The sequence below is a fragment of the Schistocerca nitens genome, unplaced genomic scaffold, assembly GCF_023898315.1.
Source record: "Schistocerca nitens isolate TAMUIC-IGC-003100 unplaced genomic scaffold, iqSchNite1.1 HiC_scaffold_466, whole genome shotgun sequence".
NCBI lineage: Eukaryota > Metazoa > Arthropoda > Insecta > Orthoptera > Acrididae > Schistocerca > Schistocerca nitens.
Window position 1 is genome coordinate 4,736,957 of NW_026045999.1, and position 20,843 is coordinate 4,757,799.

Genomic DNA, 20,843 nt, shown 5'->3' on the forward strand with positions numbered 1-20,843 from the left:
AAGATATCGACAAGTACCGAAAAGATATCGACAAGTACCGAAAAGATATCGACAAGTACCGAAAAGATATCGACAAGTACCGAAAAGATATCGAAAAGTACCGAAAAGATATCGAAAAGTATCGAAAAGATATCGAAAAGTATCGAAAAGATATCGAAAAGTATCGAAAAGTATCGAAAAGATATCGAAAAGTATCGAAAAGATCGAAGAAAAGATATCGAAAAGTATCGTTATATCCATAAGTATCGATATATCGAAATGTATCGATATATCGATAAGTATTGATATATCCGGTATATCGATAAGTATCGATATATCGAAAAGTATCGATAAATCGATAAGTATCGATAAATCGATAAGTATCGATATATCGAAAAGTATCGATATATCGAAAAGTATCGATATATCGAAAATTATCGATATATCTAAAAGTATCGATATATCGAAAAGTATCGATATATCGAAAAGTATCGATACATCGATAAGTATCGATAAGATATCGAAAAGTATCGATATATCGAAAAGTATCGATATATCGAAAAGTATCGATATATCGATAAGTATCGATATATCGAAAAGTATCGAAAAGATATCGATAAGTACCGAAAAGATATCGATAAGTACCGAAAAGATATCGAAAAGTATCGATATATATCGAAAAGTATCTATATATAAGGAAAAGTATCGATATATAAGCAAAAGTATCGATATATAATGAAAAGTATCGATATATAATGAAAAGTATCGATATATAATGAAAAGTATCGATATATAATGAAAACTATCGATATATAATGAAAAGTATCGAAAAGATATCGAAAAGTATCGAAAAGATATCGAAAAGTATCGAAAAGATATCGAAAAGTATCGAAAAGATATCGAAAAGTATCGATATATCGAAAAGTATCGATATATCGATAAGTATCGATATATCGATAAGTATAGATATATCGAAAAGTATCGATATATCGAAAAGTATCGATATATCGATAAGTATCGATATATCGATAAGTATCGATATATCGATAAGTATCGATATATCGATAAGTATCGATATATCGATAAGTATCGACATATCGAAAAGTGTCGATATATCGAAAAGTATCGATATATCGAAAAGTATCGATATATCGTAAAGTATCGATATATCGAAAAGTACCGATATATCGAAAAGTACCGAAAAGATATCGAAAAGTACCGAAAAGATATCGAAAAGTACCGAAAAGGTATCCAAAAGTACCGAAAAGATATCGAAAAGTACCGAAAAGGTATCGTAAAGTACCGAAAATATATCGAAAAGTATCGAAAAGATATCGAAAAGTATCGAAAAGATATCGAAAAGTATCGAAAAGATATCGAAAAGTATCGAAAAGATATCGAAAAGTATCTATATATAATGAAAAGTATCTATATATAATAAAAAGTATCGATATATAATGAAAAGTATCGATATATAATGAAAAGTATCGAAAAGATATCGATAAGTATCGAAAAGATATCGATAAGTATCGAAAAGATATCGATAAGTATCGAAAAGATATCGATAAGTATCGAAAAGATATAGATAAGTATCGAAAAGGTATCGATAAGTATCGAAAAGATATCGAAAAGTATCGAAAAGATATCGAAAAGTATCGAAAAGACATCGAAAAGTATCGAAAAGATATCGAAAAGATATCGAAAAGTATCGAAAAGATATCGAAAAGTATCGAAAAGATATCGAAAAGTATCTATATATATCGAAAAGTATCTATATATATCGAAAAGTATCCATATATATCGAAAAGTATCTATATATAATGAAAAGTATCGATATATAATTAAAAGTATCGATATATAATGAAAAGTATCGATATATAATGATAAGTATCGATATATAATGATAAGTATCGATATATAAGTACCGAAAAGATATCGAAAAGTACCGAAAAGATATCGAAAAGTACCGAAAAGATATCGAAAAGTATCGAAAAGTTATCGAAAAGTATCGAAAAGATATCGAAAAGTATCGATATATAGATAAGTATCGAAAAGATATCGAAAAGTATCGATATATCGATAAGTATCGATATATCGAAAAGTATCGATATATCGAAAAGTATCGATATAACGAAAAGCATCGATATATCGAAAAGTATCGATATATCGAAAAGTATCGATATATCGATAAGTATCGATATATCGAAAAGTATCGAAATATCGTAAAGTATCGATATATCGAAAAAGTATCGATATATCTATAAGTATCGATATATCGATAAGTTTCGATATATCGAAAAGTATCGATATATCGATAACTATCGATATATCGATAAGTATCGATATATCGATAAGTACCGAAAAGATATCGAAAAGTACCGAAAAGATATCGAAAAGTACCGAAAAGATATCGAAAAGTACCGAAAAGATATCGAAAAGTACCGAAAAGATATCAAAAAGTACCGAAAAGATATCGAAAAGTACCGAAAAGATATCGAAAAGTACCGAAAAGATTTCGAAAAGTACCGAAAAGATATCGAAAAGTACCGAAAAGATATCGAAAAGTACCGAAAATATATCGAAAAGTACCGAAAAGATATCGAAAAGTACCGAAAAGATATCGAAAAGTACCGAAAAGATATCGAAAAGTACCGAAAAGATATCGACAAGTACCGAAAAGATATCGAAAAGTACCGAAAAGATATCGAAAAGTATCGAAAAGATATCGAAAAGTATCGTTAAGATATCGAAAAGTATCGTAAAGATATCGAAAAGTATCGAAAAGATATCGAAAAGTATCAATGTATCGATAAATATCGATATATCGATAAGTATCGATATATCGATAAGTATCGATTTATCGATAAGTATCGATATATCAAAAAGTATCGATATATCGAAAAGTATCGATATATCGAAAAGTATCGATATATCGAAAAGTATCGATGTATCGAAAAGTATCGATATTTCGATAAGGATCGATATATCGAAAAGTATCGATATATCGATAAGTATCCATATATCAATAAGTATTGATATATCGATATTCTGATATATATATATATATATATATATATCGATATATCGATAAGTATAAGTATATATCGATAAGTATCGATATATCGATAAGTATCGATATATCGAAAAGTATCGATATATCGATAAGTATCGATATATCGATAAGTATCGATATATCGATAAGTATCGATATATCGATAAGTATCGATATATGGAGAAGTATCGATATATCGAGAAGTATCGATATATCGAAAAGTATCGATATATCGAAAAGTAACGATATATCGCTAAGTATCGATGTATCGAAAAGTATCCATATATCGAAAAGTATCAATATATCGAAAAGTATCGATATATCGAAAAGTATCGATATATCGAGAGGTATCGATATATCGAAAAGTATCGATATATCGAAAAGTATCGATATATCGAAAAGTATCGAAAAGATATCGAAAAGTATCGATATATCGAAAAGTATCGATATATCGATAAGTATCGATAAGATATCGAAAAGTACCGATAAGATATCGAAAAGTAACGAAAAGATAACGAAAAGTATCGATATATATCGAATAGTATCGATATATATCGAATAGTATCTATATATAAGGAAAAGTATCGATATATAACGAAAAGTATCGATATATAATGATAAGTATGGATATATAATGATAAGTATCTATATATAATGATAAGTATCGATATATAATGATAAGTATCGATATATAATGAAAGGTATCGATATATAATAAAAAGTATCGATATATAATGAAAAGTATCGAAAAGATATAGAAAAGTATCGAAAAGATATCGAAAAGTATCGAAAAGATATCGAAAAGTATCATAAAGATATCGAAAAGTATCGAAAAGATATCGAAAAGTATCGAAAAGATCGAAGAAAAGATATCGAAAAGTATCGATATATCGATAAGTATCGATATATCGAAAAGTATCGATATATCGATAAGTATCGATATATCGATAAGTATCGATATATCCGATATATCGATAAGTATCGATATATCGAAAAGTATCGATAAATCGATAAGTATCGATATATCGAAAAGTATCGATATATCGAAAAGTATCGATATATCGAAAAGTATCGATATATCGAAAAGTATCGATATATCGAAAAAAATCGATATATCGAAAAGTATCGATATATCGAAAAGTATCGATATATCGATAAGTATCGATAAGATATCGAAAAGTATCGATATATCGAAAAGTATCGATATATCGAAAAGTATCGATATATCGAAAAGTATCGATATATCGAAAAGTATCGATATATCGAAAAGTATCGATATATCGAAAAGTATCGATATATTCAAAAGTACCGATATATCGATAAGTATCGATATATCGAAAAGTACCGAAAAGATATCGAAAAGTATCGAAAAGATATCGAAAAGTATCGAAAAGATATCGAAAAGTATCGAAAAGATATCGAAAAGTGTCTATATATAATGAAAAGTATCTATATATAATAAAAAGTATCGATATATAATGAAAAGTATCGATATATAATGTGAAAAGTATCGAAAAGATATCGATAAGTATCGAAAAGATATCGATAAGTATCGAAAAGATATCGATAAGTATCGAAAAGATATCGATAAGTATCGAAAAGATATAGATAAGTTTCGAAAAGATATCGAAAAGCATCGAAAAGACATCGAAAAGTATCGAAAAGTTATCGATAAGTATCGAAAAGATACCGAAAAGTATCGAAAAGTTATCGAAAAGTATCGAAAAGATATCGAAAAGTATCGAAAAGATATCGAAAAGTATCGAAAAGATATCGAAAAGTATCGAAAAGGTATCGAAAAGTATCGAAAAGATATCGAAAAGTATCTATATATATCGAAAAGTATCTATATATATCGAAAAGTATCGATATATCGAAAAGTATCGATATATCGATAAGTATCCATATATCAATAAGTATCTATATATCGATATATCGATAAGTATCGATATATCGATAAGTATCGATATATCGATAAGTATCGATATATCGATAAGTATCGATATATCGAAAAGTATCGATATATCGATAAGTATCGATATATCGATAAGTATCGATATATCGAAAAGTATCGTTATATCGATAAGTATCGAAAAGATATCGAAAAGTATCGAAAAGATCGAATAGTATCGAAAAGATATCGCATAGTATCGATATATCGATAAGTATCGATATATCGAAAAGTATCGATATATCGATAAGTATCGATATATCCGATATATCGATAAGTATCGATATATCGAAAAGTTTCGGTAAATCGATAAGTATCGATATATCGATAAGTATCGATATATCGAAAAGTATCGGTATATCGAAAAGTATCGATATATCGAAAAGTGTCGATATATCGAAAAGTATCGATTTATCGAAAAGTATCGATATATCGAAAAGTATCGATATATCGAAAAGTATCGATATATCGAAAAGTATCGTAATATCGAAAAGTATCGATATATCGAAGAGTATCGATAAGATATCGAAAAGTACCGAAAAGATATCGAAAAGTACCGAAAAGATATCGAAACGTATCGAATAGTATCGATATATATCGAAAAGTATCGATATATATCGAAAAGTATCTATATATAAGGAAAAGTATCGATATATAATGAAAAGTATCGATATATAATGAAAAGTATCGATATATAATGATAAGTATGGATATATAATGATAAGTATCGATATATAATGATAAGTATCGATATATAATGATAGGTATCGATATATAATGATAAGTATCGATATATAATGAAAGGTATCGATATATAATAAAAAGTATCGATATATAATGAAAGGTATCGATATATAATAAAAAGTATCGATATATAATTAAAAGTATCGAAAAGATATCGAAAAGTATCGAAAAGATATCGAAAAGTATCGAAAAGATATCGAAAAGTATCGAAAAGTATCGAAAAGATATCGAAAAGTATCGAAAAGATCGAAGAAAAGATATCGAAAAGTATCGTTATATCCATAAGTATCGATATATCGAAAAGTATCGATATATCGATAAGTATTGATATATCCGGTATATCGATAAGTATCGATATATCGAAAAGTATCGATAAATCGATAAGTATCGATAAATCGATAAGTATCGATATATCGAAAAGTATCGATATATCGAAAAGTATCGATATATCGAAAATTATCGATATATCTAAAAGTATCGATATATCGAAAAGTATCGATATATCGAAAAGTATCGATACATCGATAAGTATCGATAAGATATCGAAAAGTATCGATATATCGAAAAGTATCGATATATCGAAAAGTATCGATATATCGATAAGTATCGATATATCGAAAAGTATCGAAAAGATATCGATAAGTACCGAAAAGATATCGATAAGTACCGAAAAGATATCGAAAAGTATCGATATATATCGAAAAGTATCTATATATAAGGAAAAGTATCGATATATAAGCAAAAGTATCGATATATAATGAAAAGTATCGATATATAATGAAAAGTATCGATATATAATGAAAAGTATCGATATATAATGAAAACTATCGATATATAATGAAAAGTATCGAAAAGATATCGAAAAGTATCGAAAAGATATCGAAAAGTATCGAAAAGATATCGAAAAGTATCGATATATCGAAAAGTATCGATATATCGATAAGTATCGATATATCGATAAGTATAGATATATCGAAAAGTATCGATATATCGAAAAGTATCGATATATCGATAAGTATCGATATATCGATAAGTATCGATATACCGATAAGTATCGATATATCGATAAGTATCGATATATCGATAAGTATCGACATATCGAAAAGTGTCGATATATCGAAAAGTATCGATATATCGAAAAGTATCGATATATCGTAAAGTATCGATATATCGAAAAGTACCGATATATCGAAAAGTACCGAAAAGATATCGAAAAGTACCGAAAAGATATCGAAAAGTACCGAAAAGATATCCAAAAGTACCGAAAAGATATCGAAAAGTACCGAAAAGGTATCGTAAAGTACCGAAAATATATCGAAAAGTATCGAAAAGATATCGAAAAGTATCGAAAAGATATCGAAAAGTATCGAAAAGATATCGAAAAGTATCGAAAAGATATCGAAAAGTATCGAAAAGATATCGAAAAGTATCTATATATAATGAAAAGTATCTATATATAATAAAAAGTATCGATATATAATGAAAAGTATCGATATATAATGAAAAGTATCGAAAAGATATCGATAAGTATCGAAAAGATATCGATAAGTATCGAAAAGATATCGATAAGTATCGAAAAGATATCGATAAGTATCGAAAAGATATAGATAAGTATCGAAAAGGTATCGATAAGTATCGAAAAGATATCGAAAAGTATCGAAAAGATATCGAAAAGTATCGAAAAGACATCGAAAAGTATCGAAAAGATATCGAAAAGATATCGAAAAGTATCGAAAAGATATCGAAAAGTATCGAAAAGATATCGAAAAGTATCTATATATATCGAAAAGTATCTATATATATCGAAAAGTATCCATATATATCGAAAAGTATCTATATATAATGAAAAGTGTCGATATATAATTAAAAGTATCGATATATAATGAAAAGTATCGATATATAATGATAAGTATCGATATATAATGAAAAGTATCGATATATAAGTACCGAAAAGATATCGAAAAGTACCGAAAAGATATCGAAAAGTACCGAAAAGATATCGAAAAGTATCGAAAAGTTATCGAAAAGTATCGAAAAGATATCGAAAAGTATCGATATATAGATAAGTATCGAAAAGATATCGAAAAGTATCGATATATCGATAAGTATCGATATATCGAAAAGTATCGATATATCGAAAAGTATCGATATAACGAAAAGCATCGATATATCGAAAAGTATCGATATATCGAAAAGTATCGATATATCGATAAGTATCGATATATCGAAAAGTATCGAAATATCGTAAAGTATCGATATATCGAAAAAGTATCGATATATCTATAAGTATCGATATATCGATAAGTTTCGATATATCGATAACTATCGATATATCGATAACTATCGATATATCGATAAGTATCGATATATCGATAAGTACCGAAAAGATATCGAAAAGTACCGAAAAGATATCGAAAAGTACCGAAAAGATATCGAAAAGTACCGAAAAGATATCGAAAAGTACCGAAAAGATATCAAAAAGTACCGAAAAGATATCGAAAAGTACCGAAAAGATATCGAAAAGTACCGAAAAGATTTCGAAAAGTACCGAAAAGATATCGAAAAGTACCGAAAAGATATGGAAAGTACCGAAAAGATATCGAAAAGTACCGAAAAGATATCGAAAAGTACCGAAAAGATATCGAAAAGTACCGAAAAGATATCGACAAGTACCGAAAAGATATCGAAAAGTACCGAAAAGATATCGAAAAGTATCGAAAAGATATCGAAAAGTATCGTTAAGATATCGAAAAGTATCGTAAAGATATCGAAAAGTATCGAAAAGATATCAAAAGTATCAATGTATCGATAAATATCGATATATCGATAAGTATCGATATATCGATAAGTATCGATTTATCGATAAGTATCGATATATCAAAAAGTATCGATATATCGAAAAGTATCGATATATCGAAAAGTATCGATATATCGAAAAGTATCGATGTATCGAAAAGTATCGATATATCGATAAGGATCGATATATCGAAAAGTATCGATATATCGATAAGTATCCATATATCAATAAGTATTGATATATCGATATTCTGATATATATATATATATATATATCGATATATCGATAAGTATAAGTATATATCGATAAGTATCGATATATCGATAAGTATCGATATATCGATAAGTATCGATATATCGATAAGTATCGATATATCGATAAGTATCGATATATCGATAAGTATCGATATATCGATAAGTATCGATATATCGATAAGTATCGATATATGGAGAAGTATCGATATATCGAGAAGTATCGATATATCGAAAAGTATCGATATATCGAAAAGTAACGATATATCGCTAAGTATCGATGTATCGAAAAGTATCCATATATCGAAAAGTATCAATATATCGAAAAGTATCGATATATCGAAAAGTATCGATATATCGATAAGTATCGATATATCGAGAGGTATCGATATATCGAAAAGTATCGAAATATCGAAAAGTATCGATATATCGAAAAGTATCGAAATGATATCGAAAAGTATCGAAAAGATATCGAAAAGTATCGATATATCGAAAAGTATCGATATATCGATAAGTATCGATATATCGAAAAGTACCGATATATCGAAAAGTACCGATATATCGATAAGTACCGATATATCGATAAGTATCGATAAGTATCGATATATCGATAAGTATCGATATATCGATAAGTATCGATATATCGATAAGTATCGATATATCGAAAAGTATCGATATATCGAAAAGTATCGATATATCGTAAAGTATCGATATATCGAAAAGTACCGATACATCGAAAAGTACCGAAAAGATGTCGAAAATATCGAAAAGATATCGAAAAGTGCCGAAAAGATATCCAAAAGTACCGAAAAGATATCCAAAAGTACCGAAAAGATATCGAAAAGTACCGAAAAGATATCGAAAAGTACCGAAAAGATATCGAAAAGTATCGAAAAGATATCGAAAGGTATCGAAAAGATATCGAAAAGTATCTATATATAATGAAAAGTATCTATATATAATAAAAAGTATCGATATATAATGAAAAGTATCGATATATAATGAAAAGTATCGAAAAGATATCGATAAGTATCGAAAAGATATCGATAAGTATCGAAAAGATATCGATAAGTATCGAAAAGATATCGAAAAGTATCGAAAAGACATCGAAAAGTATCGAAAAGATATCGAAAAGATATCGAAAAGTATCGAAAAGATATCGAAAAGTATCTATATATATCGAAAAGTATCTATATATATCGAAAAGTATCTATATATATCGAAAAGTATCTATATATAATGAAAAGTATCGATATATAATGATAAGTATCGATATATAATGATAAGTATCGATATATAAGTACCGAAAAGATATCGAAAAGTACCGAAAAGATATCGAAAAGTACCGAAAAGATATCGAAAAGTATCGAAAAGATATCGAAAAGTATCGAAAAGATATCGAAAAGTATCGATATATCGATAAGTATCGAAAAGATATCGAAAAGTATCGATATATCGATAAGTATCGATATATCGAAAAGTATCGATATATCGAAAAGTATCGATATAACGAAAAGTATCGATATATCGAAAAGTATCGATATATCGAAAAGTATCGATGTATCGATAAGTACCGATGTATCGATAAGTATCGATGTATCGATAAGTATCGATATATCGATAAGTATCGAAATATCGATAAGTATCGATTTATCGATAAGTATCGATATATCGAAAAGTATCGATATATCGAAAAGTATCGATAAATCGTAAAGTATCGATATATCGAAAAGTATCGAAATATCGAAAAGTATCGATGTATCGAAAAGTATCGATGTATCGAAAAGTATCGATATATCGAAAAGTATCGATATATCGATAAGTATCGATATATCGATAAGTATCGATATATCGATAAGTACCGAAAAGATATCGAAAAGTACCGAAAAGATATCGAAAAGTACCGAAAAGATATCGAAAAGTACCGAAAAGATATCGAAAAGTACCGAAAAGATATCGAAAAGTACCGAAAAGATATCGAAAAGTACCGAAAAGATATCGAAAAGTACCGAAAAGATATCGAAAAGTACCGAAAAGATATCGAAAAGTACCGAAAAGATATCGAAAAGTACCGAAAATATATCGAAAAGTACCGAAAAGATATCGAAAAGTACCGAAAAGATATCGAAAAGTACCGAAAAGATATCGACAAGTACCGAAAAGATATCGACAAGTACCGAAAAGATATCGACAAGTACCGAAAAGATATCGACAAGTACCGAAAAGATATCGAAAAGTACCGAAAAGATATCGAAAAGTATCGAAAAGATATCGAAAAGTATCGAAAAGATATCGAAAAGTATCGAAAAGTATCGAAAAGATATCGAAAAGTATCGAAAAGATCGAAGAAAAGATATCGAAAAGTATCGTTATATCCATAAGTATCGATATATCGAAATGTATCGATATATCGATAAGTATTGATATATCCGGTATATCGATAAGTATCGATATATCGAAAAGTATCGATAAATCGATAAGTATCGATAAATCGATAAGTATCGATATATCGAAAAGTATCGATATATCGAAAAGTATCGATATATCGAAAATTATCGATATATCTAAAAGTATCGATATATCGAAAAGTATCGATATATCGAAAAGTATCGATACATCGATAAGTATCGATAAGATATCGAAAAGTATCGATATATCGAAAAGTATCGATATATCGAAAAGTATCGATATATCGATAAGTATCGATATATCGAAAAGTATCGAAAAGATATCGATAAGTACCGAAAAGATATCGATAAGTACCGAAAAGATATCGAAAAGTATCGATATATATCGAAAAGTATCTATATATAAGGAAAAGTATCGATATATAAGCAAAAGTATCGATATATAATGAAAAGTATCGATATATAATGAAAAGTATCGATATATAATGAAAAGTATCGATATATAATGAAAACTATCGATATATAATGAAAAGTATCGAAAAGATATCGAAAAGTATCGAAAAGATATCGAAAAGTATCGAAAAGATATCGAAAAGTATCGAAAAGATATCGAAAAGTATCGATATATCGAAAAGTATCGATATATCGATAAGTATCGATATATCGATAAGTATAGATATATCGAAAAGTATCGATATATCGAAAAGTATCGATATATCGATAAGTATCGATATATCGATAAGTATCGATATATCGATAAGTATCGATATATCGATAAGTATCGATATATCGATAAGTATCGACATATCGAAAAGTGTCGATATATCGAAAAGTATCGATATATCGAAAAGTATCGATATATCGTAAAGTATCGATATATCGAAAAGTACCGATATATCGAAAAGTACCGAAAAGATATCGAAAAGTACCGAAAAGATATCGAAAAGTACCGAAAAGGTATCCAAAAGTACCGAAAAGATATCGAAAAGTACCGAAAAGGTATCGTAAAGTACCGAAAATATATCGAAAAGTATCGAAAAGATATCGAAAAGTATCGAAAAGATATCGAAAAGTATCGAAAAGATATCGAAAAGTATCGAAAAGATATCGAAAAGTATCTATATATAATGAAAAGTATCTATATATAATAAAAAGTATCGATATATAATGAAAAGTATCGATATATAATGAAAAGTATCGAAAAGATATCGATAAGTATCGAAAAGATATCGATAAGTATCGAAAAGATATCGATAAGTATCGAAAAGATATCGATAAGTATCGAAAAGATATAGATAAGTATCGAAAAGGTATCGATAAGTATCGAAAAGATATCGAAAAGTATCGAAAAGATATCGAAAAGTATCGAAAAGACATCGAAAAGTATCGAAAAGATATCGAAAAGATATCGAAAAGTATCGAAAAGATATCGAAAAGTATCGAAAAGATATCGAAAAGTATCTATATATATCGAAAAGTATCTATATATATCGAAAAGTATCCATATATATCGAAAAGTATCTATATATAATGAAAAGTATCGATATATAATTAAAAGTATCGATATATAATGAAAAGTATCGATATATAATGATAAGTATCGATATATAATGATAAGTATCGATATATAAGTACCGAAAAGATATCGAAAAGTACCGAAAAGATATCGAAAAGTACCGAAAAGATATCGAAAAGTATCGAAAAGTTATCGAAAAGTATCGAAAAGATATCGAAAAGTATCGATATATAGATAAGTATCGAAAAGATATCGAAAAGTATCGATATATCGATAAGTATCGATATATCGAAAAGTATCGATATATCGAAAAGTATCGATATAACGAAAAGCATCGATATATCGAAAAGTATCGATATATCGAAAAGTATCGATATATCGATAAGTATCGATATATCGAAAAGTATCGAAATATCGTAAAGTATCGATATATCGAAAAAGTATCGATATATCTATAAGTATCGATATATCGATAAGTTTCGATATATCGAAAAGTATCGATATATCGATAACTATCGATATATCGATAAGTATCGATATATCGATAAGTACCGAAAAGATATCGAAAAGTACCGAAAAGATATCGAAAAGTACCGAAAAGATATCGAAAAGTACCGAAAAGATATCGAAAAGTACCGAAAAGATATCAAAAAGTACCGAAAAGATATCGAAAAGTACCGAAAAGATATCGAAAAGTACCGAAAAGATTTCGAAAAGTACCGAAAAGATATCGAAAAGTACCGAAAAGATATCGAAAAGTACCGAAAATATATCGAAAAGTACCGAAAAGATATCGAAAAGTACCGAAAAGATATCGAAAAGTACCGAAAAGATATCGAAAAGTACCGAAAAGATATCGACAAGTACCGAAAAGATATCGAAAAGTACCGAAAAGATATCGAAAAGTATCGAAAAGATATCGAAAAGTATCGTTAAGATATCGAAAAGTATCGTAAAGATATCGAAAAGTATCGAAAAGATATCGAAAAGTATCAATGTATCGATAAATATCGATATATCGATAAGTATCGATATATCGATAAGTATCGATTTATCGATAAGTATCGATATATCAAAAAGTATCGATATATCGAAAAGTATCGATATATCGAAAAGTATCGATATATCGAAAAGTATCGATGTATCGAAAAGTATCGATATTTCGATAAGGATCGATATATCGAAAAGTATCGATATATCGATAAGTATCCATATATCAATAAGTATTGATATATCGATATTCTGATATATATATATATATATATATATCGATATATCGATAAGTATAAGTATATATCGATAAGTATCGATATATCGATAAGTATCGATATATCGAAAAGTATCGATATATCGATAAGTATCGATATATCGATAAGTATCGATATATCGATAAGTATCGATATATCGATAAGTATCGATATATGGAGAAGTATCGATATATCGAGAAGTATCGATATATCGAAAAGTATCGATATATCGAAAAGTAACGATATATCGCTAAGTATCGATGTATCGAAAAGTATCCATATATCGAAAAGTATCAATATATCGAAAAGTATCGATATATCGAAAAGTATCGATATATCGAGAGGTATCGATATATCGAAAAGTATCGATATATCGAAAAGTATCGATATATCGAAAAGTATCGAAAAGATATCGAAAAGTATCGATATATCGAAAAGTATCGATATATCGATAAGTATCGATAAGATATCGAAAAGTACCGATAAGATATCGAAAAGTAACGAAAAGATAACGAAAAGTATCGATATATATCGAATAGTATCGATATATATCGAATAGTATCTATATATAAGGAAAAGTATCGATATATAACGAAAAGTATCGATATATAATGATAAGTATGGATATATAATGATAAGTATCTATATATAATGATAAGTATCGATATATAATGATAAGTATCGATATATAATGAAAGGTATCGATATATAATAAAAAGTATCGATATATAATGAAAAGTATCGAAAAGATATAGAAAAGTATCGAAAAGATATCGAAAAGTATCGAAAAGATATCGAAAAGTATCATAAAGATATCGAAAAGTATCGAAAAGATATCGAAAAGTATCGAAAAGATCGAAGAAAAGATATCGAAAAGTATCGATATATCGATAAGTATCGATATATCGAAAAGTATCGATATATCGAAAAGTATCGATATAACGAAAAGTATCGATATATCGAAAAGTATCGATGTATCGATAAGTATCGATATATCGAAAAGTATCGATGTATCGATAAGTATCGATGTATCGATAAGTATCGATGTATCGATAAGTATCGATATATCGATAAGTATCGATATATCGATAAGTATCGATATATCGATAAGTATCGATCTTTCGAAAAGTATCGATTTATCGAAAAGTATCGATAAATCATAAAGTATCGATATATCGAAAAGTATCGAAAGATCGAAAAGTATCGATGTATCGAAAAGTATCGATGTATCGAAAAGTATCGATATATCGAAAAGTATCGATATATCGAAAAGTATCGATATATCGATAAGTATCGATATATCGATAAGTATCGATATATCGATAAGTACCGAAAAGATATCGAAAAGTACCGAAAAGATATCGAAAAGTACCGGAAAGATATCGAAAAGTACCGAAAAGATATCGAAAAGTACCGAAAAGATATCGAAAAGTACCGAAAAGATTTCGAAAAGTACCGAAAAGATTTCGAAAAGTACCGAAAAGATATCGAAAAGTACCGAAAAGATATCGAAAAGTACCGAAAAGATATCGACAAGTACCGAAAAGATATCGACAAGTACCGAAAAGATATCGACAAGTACCGAAAAGATATCGACAAGTACCGAAAAGATATCGAAAAGTATCGAAAAGATATCGAAAAGTATCGAAAAGACATCGAAAAGTATCGTAAAGATATCGAAAAGTATCGAAAAGATATCGAAAAGTATCGATGTATCGATAAGTATCGATATATCGATAAGTATCGATATATCGATAAGTATCGATGTAACGAAAAGTATCGATATATCGAAAAGTATCGATATATCGAAAAGTATCGATATATCGAAAAGTATCGATATATCGATAAGTATCGAAATATCGAAAAGTATCGATATATCGATAAGTATCCATATATCAATACGTATCGATATATCGATATATCGATAAGTATCGATAAATCGATAAGTATCGATTTATCGAAAAGTATCGATATATCGATAAGTATCGATATATCGATAAGTATCGATATATCGATAAGTATCGATATATCGATAAGTATCGATATATCGAGAAGTATCGATTTATCGAAAAGTATCGATATATCGAAAAGTATCGATATATCGAGAAGTATCGGTTTATCGAAAAGTATCGATATATAGAAAAGTATCGATATATCGAAAAGTATCGATATATCGAAAACTATCGATATATCGAAAAGTATCGATATATCGAAAAGTATCGATATATAGAAAAGTATCGATATATCGCAAAGTATCGATATATCGATAAGTATCGATAAGATATCGAAAAGTACCGATAAGATATCGAAAAGTACCGGAAAGATATCGAAAAGTATCGATATATATCGAATAGTATCGATATATATCGAAAAGTATTGATATATATCGAAAAGTATCTATATATAAGGAAAAGTATCGATATATAAGGAAAACTATCGATATATAATGAAAAGTATCGATATATAATGAAAAGTATCGATATATAATGATAAGTATGGATATATAATGATAAGTATCGATATATAATGATAAGTATCGATATATAATGATAAGTATCGATATATAAAGATAAGTATCGATATATAATAAAATGTATCGATATATAATGAAAAGTATCGAAAAGATATCGAAAAGTATCGAAAAGATATCGAAAAGTATCGAAAAGATATCGAAAAGTATCGAAAAGATCGAAAAGTATCGAAAAGATATCGAAAAGTATCGATATATCGAAAAGTATCGATATATCGAAAAGTATCGATATATCGATAAGTAACGATATATCCGATATATCGATAAGTATCGATATATCGAAAACTATCGATATATCCAAAAGTATTGATATATCGAAAAGTATCGATATATCGAAAAGTATCGATATATCGAAAAGTATCGATATATCGATAAGTATCGATATATCGATAAGTATCGATATATCAAAAAGAATCGATATATCGAAAAGTATCGATATATCGAAAAGTATCGATATATCGAAAAGTATCGATATATCGATAAGTATCGATATATCGCAAAGTATAGATATATCGATAAGTATCGATATATCGATAAGTATCGATATATCGATAAGTATCGATATATCGATAAGTACAGAAAAGGTATCGAAAAGTACCGAAAAGATATCGAAAAGTACCGGAAAGATATCGAAAAGTACCGAAAAGATATCGAAAAGTACCGAAAAGATATCGAAAAGTACCGAAAAGATATCGAAAAGTATCGAAAAGATATCGAAAAGTATCGAAAAGATATCGAAAAGTATCGAAATGATATCGAAAAGTATCGAAAAGATATCGAAATGTATCGATATATCGAACAGTATCGATATATCGAATAGTATCATTATATCGATAAGTATCGATTTATCGAAAAGTACCGATATATCGAAAAGTACCGATATATCGATAAGTATCGATATATCGATAAGTATCGATAAGTATCGATATATCGATAAGTATCGATATATCGATAAGTATCGATATATCGATAAGTATCGATATATCAAAAAGAATCGATATATCGAAAAGTATCGATATATCGAAAAGTATCGATATATCGATAAGTATCGATATATCGAAAAGTATCGATATATCGTAAAGAATCGATATATCGTAAAGTATCGATATATCGAAAAGTACCGATATATCGAAAAGTACCGAAAAGATATCGAAAAGTATCGAAAAGATATCGAAAAGTACCGAAAAGATATCGAAAAGTACCGAAAAGATATCCAAAAGTACCGAAAAGATATCGAAAAGTACCGAAAAGATATCGAAAAGTACCGAAAAGATATCGAAAAGTACCGAAAAGTTTTCGAAAAGTATCGAAAAGATATCGATAAGTATCGAAAAGATGTCGATAAGTATTTATATATAATGAAAAGTATCTATATATAATAAAAAGTATCGATATATAATGAAAAGTATCGATATATAATGAAAAGTATCGAAAAAATATCGATAAGTATCGAAAAGATATCGATAAGTATCGAAATTTTATAGATAAGTATCGAAAAGATATCGAAAAGTATCGAAAAGATATCGTAAAGTATCGAAAAGACATCGAAAAGTATCGAAAAGATATCGAAAAGATATCGAAAAGTATCGAAAAGATATCGAAAAGTATCGAAAAGATATCGAAAAGTACCGAAAAAATATCGAAAAGTATCGATATATCGAAAAGTATCGATATATCGAAAAGTATCGATATATCGATAAGTATCGATATATCGAAAAGTATCGATGTATCGAAAAGTATCGATATATCGATAAGTATCGATACATCGAAAAGTATCGATATATCGATAAGTAGCGTTATATCGAAAGGTATTGATGTATCGAAAAGTATCGATATATCGATAAGTATCGATATATCGAAAAGTATCGATATATCGAAAAGTATCGATGTATCGGAAAAGTATCGATATATCGATAAGTATCGATGTATCGAAAAGTATCGATATATCGAAAAGTATCGATATATCTAATAGTATCGATATATCAAGAAGTATCGATATATCGAAAAGTATCGATATATCGAAAAGTATCGATATATCGAAAAGAAGTACCGAAAAGATATCGATAAGTACCGAAAAGAAATCGATAAGTACCGAAAAGATATCGATAAGTACCGAAAAGATATCTAAAAGTACCGAAAAGATATCGAAAAGTACCGAAAAGATATGGAAAAGTACCGAAAAGATATCGAAAAGTACCGAGAAGATATCGAAAAGTACCGAAAAGGTATCGAAAAGTATCGAAAAGTATCGAAAAGATATCGAATAGTATCGATATATATCGAAAAGCATCGATATATATCGAAAAGTATCTATATATAAGGAAAAGTATCGATATATAAGGAAAAGTGTCGATATATAATGAAAAGTATCGATATATAATGAAAAGTATCGATATATAATGAAAAGTATCGAAAAGATATCGAAAAGTATCGAAAAGATATCGAAAAGTATCGAAAAGGTATCGAAAAGTATCGAAAAGATATCGAAAAGTATCTATATATATCGAAAAGTATCTATATATATCGAAAAGTATCGATATATCGAAAAGTATCGATATATCGATAAGTATCGATATATCGAAAAGTATCTATATATCGATAAGTATCGATATATCGATAAGTATCGATATATCGATAAGTATCGATATATCGATAAGTATCGATATATCGATAAGTATCGATATATCGAGAAGTATCGAAATATCGAAAAGTATCGATATATCGATAAGTATGGATATATCGAATAGTATCGAAATATCGAAAAGTATCGATATATCGATAAGTATCCATATATCAATAAGTATCTATATATCGATATATCGATAAGTATCAATATATCGATAAGTATCGATATATCGATAAGTATCGATATATCGATAAGTATCAATATATCGAAAAGTATCGATATATCGATAAGTATCGATATATCGATAAGTATCGATATATCGAAAAGTATCGTTATATCGATAAGTATCGAAAAGATATCGAAAAGTATCGAACAGATCGAAAAGTATCGAAAAGATATCGCATAGTATCGATATATCGATAAGTATCGATATATCGAAAAGTATCGATATATCGATAAGTATCGATATATCCGATATATCGATAAATATCGATATATCGAAAAGTTTCGGTAAATCGAAAAGTATCGATATATCGATAAGTATCGATATATCGAAAAGTATCGGTATATCGAAAAGTATCGATATATCGAAAAGTGTCGATATATCGAAAAGTATCGATTTATCGAAAAGTATCGATATATCGAAAAGTATCAATATATCGAAAAGTATCGATATATCGAAAAGTATCGTAATATCGAAAAGTATCGATATATCGAAGAGTATCGATAAGATATCGAAAAGTACCGAAAAGATATCGAAAAGTACCGAAAAGATATCGAAACGTATCGAATAGTATCGATATATATCGAAAAGTATCGATATATATCGAAAAGTATCTATATATAAGGAAAAGTATCGATATATAATGAAAAGTATCGATATATAATGAAAAGTATCGATATATAATGATAAGTATGGATATATAATGATAGGTATCGATATATAATGATAAGTATCGATATATAATGATAGGTATCGATATATAATGATAAGTATCGATATATAATGAAAGGTATCGATATATAATAAAAAGTATCGATATATAATGAAAGGTATCGATATATAATAAAAAGTATCGATATATAATTAAAAGTATCGAAAAGATATCGAAAAGTATCGAAAAGATATCGAAAAGTATCGAAAAGATATCGAAAAGTATCGAAAAGTATCGAAAAGATATCGAAAAGTATCGAAAAGATCGAAGAAAAGATATCGAAAAGTATCGTTATATCCATAAGTATCGATATATCGAAAAGTATCGATATATCGATAAGTATTGATATATCCGGTATATCGATAAGTATCGATATATCGAAAAGTATCGATAAATCGATAAGTATCGATAAATCGATAAGTATCGATATATCGAAAAGTATCGATATATCGAAAAGTATCGATATATCGAAAATTATCGATATATCTAAAAGTATCGATATATCGAAAAGTATCGATATATCGAAAAGTATCGATACATCGATAAGTATCGATAAGATATCGAAAAGTATCGATATATCGAAAAGTATCGATATATCGAAAAGTATCGATATATCGATAAGTATCGATATATCGAAAAGTATCGAAAAGATATCGATACGTACCGAAAAGATATCGATAAGTACCGAAAAGATATCGAAAAGTATCGATATATATCGAAAAGTATCTATATATAAGGAAAAGTATCGATATATAAGCAAAAGTATCGATATATAATGAAAAGTATCGATATATAATGAAAAGTATC

At 27.9% G+C, this 20,843-nt stretch overlaps 1 protein-coding gene across 1 annotated transcript in view; it reads left to right on the forward strand.

Moving 5' to 3' along the window:
* The window catches only part of LOC126232200 (repetitive organellar protein-like), an 81,925-nt gene that overhangs the window by 37,772 nt on the left and 23,310 nt on the right, over positions 1 to 20,843 (forward strand). The gene's annotated exons all lie outside the window — the stretch shown is intronic.